The sequence below is a fragment of the Lampris incognitus genome, chromosome 2, assembly GCF_029633865.1.
Source record: "Lampris incognitus isolate fLamInc1 chromosome 2, fLamInc1.hap2, whole genome shotgun sequence".
Classification (NCBI taxonomy): domain Eukaryota; kingdom Metazoa; phylum Chordata; class Actinopteri; order Lampriformes; family Lampridae; genus Lampris; species Lampris incognitus.
The window spans coordinates 65,417,083-65,422,422 of NC_079212.1; positions in this window are offsets into that span (position 1 = coordinate 65,417,083).

The window sequence follows — 5,340 nt, forward strand, 5'->3', positions numbered from 1 at the left end:
AGTGATGAGTGTGATAGGGGATGTGAACTCGGTGATGAGTGTGAGAGATGATGTGGACTCAGTGATGAGTGTGACAGATGATGTGGACTCGGTGATGAGTGTGACAGATGATGTGGACTCAGTGATAAGTGTGACAGATGATGTGGACTCAGTGATGAGCGTGACAGATGATGTGGACTCGGTGATGACTGTGACAGATGATGTGGACTCGGTGATGAGTGTGACAGATGATGTGGACTCGGTGATGACTGTGACAGATGATGTGGAATTGGTGATGAGTGTATAGGGAATGTGGACTCGGTGATGAATATGACAGATGATGTGGACTCAGTGATGAGTGTGACAGATGATGTGGACTCGGTGATGAGTGAGACAGATGATGTGGACTCAGTGATGAGTGTGAGAGATGATGTGGACTCAGTGTTGAGTGTGATAGGGGATGTGAACTCGGTGATGAGCGTGACATGATGTGGACTCAGTGATGAGTGTGATAGATGATGTGGACTTGGTGATGAGTGTGAGAGATGATGTGGACTCAGTGATGAGTGTGAGAGATGATGTGGACTCAGTGATGAGTGTGACAGATGATGTGGACTTGGTGATGAGTGTGATAGGGAATTTGGACTCGGTGATGAGTGTGACAGATGATGTGGACTCAGTGATGAGTGTGAGAGATGATATGGACTGAATCATGAGTGTGACAGATGATGTGGACTCAGTGAAGAGTGTGACAGATGATGTGGACTCAGTCATGAGTGTGACAGATGATGTGGACTCAGTGATGAGTTTGAGAGATGATGTGGACTCAGTGAAGAGTGTGACAGATGATGTGGACTCGGTGATGAGTGTGACAGATGATGTGGACTCAGTGATGAGTGTGATAGGGGATGTGGACTCGGTGATGAGCGTGACATGATGTGGACTCAGTGATGAGTGTGATAGATGATGTGGACTTGGTGATGAGTGTGATGGGGAATTGGGACTCGGTGATGAGTGTGACAGATGATGTGGACTCGGTGATGAGTGTGACAGATGATGTGGACTCAGTGATGAGTGTGAGAGATGATGTGGACTGAATCATGCGAGTGACAGATGATGTGGACTCAGTGAAGAGTGTGACAGATGATGTGGACTCGGTGATGAGTGTGACAGATGATGTGGACTCAGTGATGAGTGTGAGAGATGATGTGGACTCAGTGATGAGTGTGATAGGGGATGTGGACTCGGTGATGAGCGTGACATGATGTGGACTCAGTGATGAGTGTGATAGATGATGTGGACTTGGTGATGAGTGTGAGAGATGATGTGGACTCAGTGATGAGCATGACAGATGATGTGGACTCAGTGATGAGTGTGACAGATGATGTGGACTTGGTGAAGAGTGTGATAGGGAATGCGGACTCGGTGATGAGTGTGACAGATGATGTGGACTCAGTGATGAGTGTGACAGATGATGTGGACTTGGTGATGAGTGTGATAGGGAATGTGGACTCGGTGATGAGTGTGACAGATGATGTGGACTCAGTGATGAGTGTGACAGATGATGTGGACTCGGTGATGAGTGTGACAGATTATGTGGACTCAGTGATGAGTGTGAGAGATGATGTGGACTCAGTGATGAGTGTGACAGATGATGTGGACTCGGTGATGAGTGTGACAGATGATGTGGACTCAGTGATGAGTGTGACAGATGATGTGGACTCAGTGATGAGCGTGACAGATGATGTGGACACGGTGATGACTGTGACAGAAGATGTGGACTTGGTGATGAGTGTGACAGATGATGTGGACTCGGTGATGACTGTGACAGATGATGTGGACTCAGTGATGAGTGTGACAGATGATGTGGACTCGGTGATGAGTGTGACAGATGATGTGGACTCAGTGATGAGTGTGAGAGATGATGTGGACTCAGTAATGAGTGTGATAGGGGATGTGGACTCGGTGATGAGTGTGACATGATGTGGACTCAGTGAAGAGTGTGATAGATGATATGGGCACGGTGATGAGTGTGACAGATGATGTGGACTCGGTGATGAGAGTGACAGATGATGTGGACTCAGTCATGAGTGTGACAGATGATGTGGACTCGGTGATGAGTGTGACAGATGAGGTGGACTCAGTCATGAGTGGGAGAGATGATTTGGACTCAGTGATGAGTGTGATAGGGCATGTGGACTCGGTGATGAGTGTGAGAGATGATGTTGACTCAGTGATGAGTGTGAGAGATGATGTGGACTGAATCATGAGTGTGGCAGATGATGTGGACTCAGTGATGAGTGTGACAGATGATGTGGACTCGGTGATGAGTGTGACAGATGATGTGGACTCAGTGATGAGTGTGAGAGATGATGTGGACTCAGTGATGAGTGTGACAGATGATGTGGACTCAGTGATGAGCGTGACAGATGATGTGGACTCAGTGATGAGTGTGACAGATGATGTGGACTTGGTGATGTGTGTGATAGGGAATTTGGACTCGGTGATGTGTGTGACAGATGATATGGACTCGGTGATGACTGTGACAGATGATGTGGACTCGGTGATGAGTGAGACAGATGATGTGGACTCAGTGATGAGTGTGAGAGATGATGTGGACTCAGTGATGAGTGTGATAGGGGATGTGGACTCGGTGATGAGCGTGACATGATGTGGACTCAGTGATGAGTGTGATAGATGATGTGGACTTGGTGATGAGTGTGAGAGATGATGTGGACTCAGTGATGAGTGTGAGAGATGATGTGGACTCAGTGATGAGCGTGACATATGATGTGGACTCAGTGATGAGTGTGACAGATGATGTGGACTTGGTGATGAGTGTGATAGGGAATTTGGACTCGGTGATGAGTGTGACAGATGATGTGGACTCGGTGATGAGTGTGACAGATGATGTGGACTCAGTGATGAGTGTGAGAGATGATATGGACTGAATCATGAGTGTGACAGATGATGTGGACTCAGTGAAGAGTGTGACAGATGATGTGGACTCGGTGATGAGTGTGACAGATGATGTGGACTCAGTGATGAGTGTGATAGGGGATGTGGACTCGGTGATGAGCGTGACATGATGTGGACTCAGTGATGAGTGTGATAGATGATGTGGACTTGGTGATGAGTGTGAGAGATGATGTGGACTCAGTGATGAGTGTGAGAGATGATGTGGACTCAGTGATGAGCATGACAGATGATGTGGACTCAGTGATGAGTGTGACAGATGATGTGGACACAGTGATGAGTGTGACAGATGATGTGGACTTGGTGATGAGTGTGATAGGGAATGTGGACTCGGTGATGAGTGTGACAGATGATGTGGACTCAGTGATGAGTGTGACAGATGATGTGGACACAGTGATGAGTGTGACAGATGATGTGGACTTGGTGATGAGTGTGATAGGGAATGTGGACACAGTGATGAGTGTGACAGATGATGTGGACTTGGTGATGAGTGTGATAGGGAATGTGGACTCGGTGATGAGTGTGACAGATGATGTGGACTCAGTGATGAGTGTGACAGATTATGTGGACTCGGTGATGAGTGTGACAGATTATGTGGACTCAGTGATGAGTGTGAGAGATGATGTGGACTCAGTGATGAGTGTGACAGATGATGTGGACTCGGTGATGAGTGTGACAGATGATGTGGACTCAGTGATGAGTGTGACAGATGATGTGGACTCAGTGATGAGCGTGACAGATGATGTGGAATCGGTGATGACTGTGACAGATGATGTGGACTTGGTGATGAGTGTGACAGATGATGTGGACTCGGTGATGACTGTGACAGATGATGTGGACTCAGTGATGAGTGTGACAGATGATGTGGACTCGGTGATGAGTGTGACAGATGATGTGGACTCAGTGATGAGTGTGAGAGATGATGTGGACTCAGTGATGAGTGTGATAGGGGATGTGGACTCGGTGATGAGTGTGACATGATGTGGACTCAGTGAAGAGTGTGATAGATGATATGGGCACGGTGATGAGTGTGACAGATGATGTGGACTCGGTGATGAGAGTGACAGATGATGTGGACTCAGTCATGAGTGTGACAGATGATGTGGACTCGGTGATGAGTGTGACAGATGAGGTGGACTCAGTCATGAGTGGGAGAGATGATTTGGACTCAGTGATGAGTGTGATAGGGCATGTGGACTCGGTGATGAGTGTGAGAGATGATGTGGACTCAGTGATGAGTGTGAGAGATGATGTGGACTGAATCATGAGTGTGGCAGATGATGTGGACTCAGTGATGAGTGTGACAGATGATGTGGACTCGGTGATGAGTGTGACAGATGATGTGGACTCAGTGATGAGTGTGATAGGGGATGTGGACTCGGTGATGAGCGTGACATGATGTGGACTCAGTGATGAGTGTGATAGATGATGTGGACTTGGTGATGAGTGTGAGAGATGATGTGGACTCAGTGATGAGTGTGAGAGATGATGTGGACTCAGTGATGAGCATGACAGATGATGTGGACTCAGTGATGAGTGTGACAGATGATGTGGACACAGTGATGAGTGTGACAGATGATGTGGACTTGGTGATGAGTGTGATAGGGAATGTGGACTCGGTGATGAGTGTGACAGATGATGTGGACTCAGTGATGAGTGTGACAGATGATGTGGACACAGTGATGAGTGTGACAGATGATGTGGACTTGGTGATGAGTGTGATAGGGAATGTGGACACAGTGATGAGTGTGACAGATGATGTGGACTTGGTGATGAGTGTGATAGGGAATGTGGACTCGGTGATGAGTGTGACAGATGATGTGGACTCAGTGATGAGTGTGACAGATTATGTGGACTCGGTGATGAGTGTGACAGATTATGTGGACTCAGTGATGAGTGTGAGAGATGATGTGGACTCAGTGATGAGTGTGACAGATGATGTGGACTCGGTGATGAGTGTGACAGATGATGTGGACTCAGTGATGAGTGTGACAGATGATGTGGACTCAGTGATGAGCGTGACAGATGATGTGGACTCGGTGATGACTGTGACAGATGATGTGGACTTGGTGATGAGTGTGACAGATGATGTGGACTCGGTGATGACTGTGACAGATGATGTGGACTCAGTGATGAGTGTGACAGATGATGTGGACTCGGTGATGAGTGTGACAGATGATGTGGACTCAGTGATGAGTGTGAGAGATGATGTGGACTCAGTGATGAGTGTGATAGGGGATGTGGACTCGGTGATGAGTGTGACATGATGTGGACTCAGTGAAGAGTGTGATAGATGATATGGGCACGGTGATGAGTGTGACAGATGATGTGGACTCGGTGATGAGAGTGACAGATGATGTGGACTCAGTCATGAGTGTGACAGAT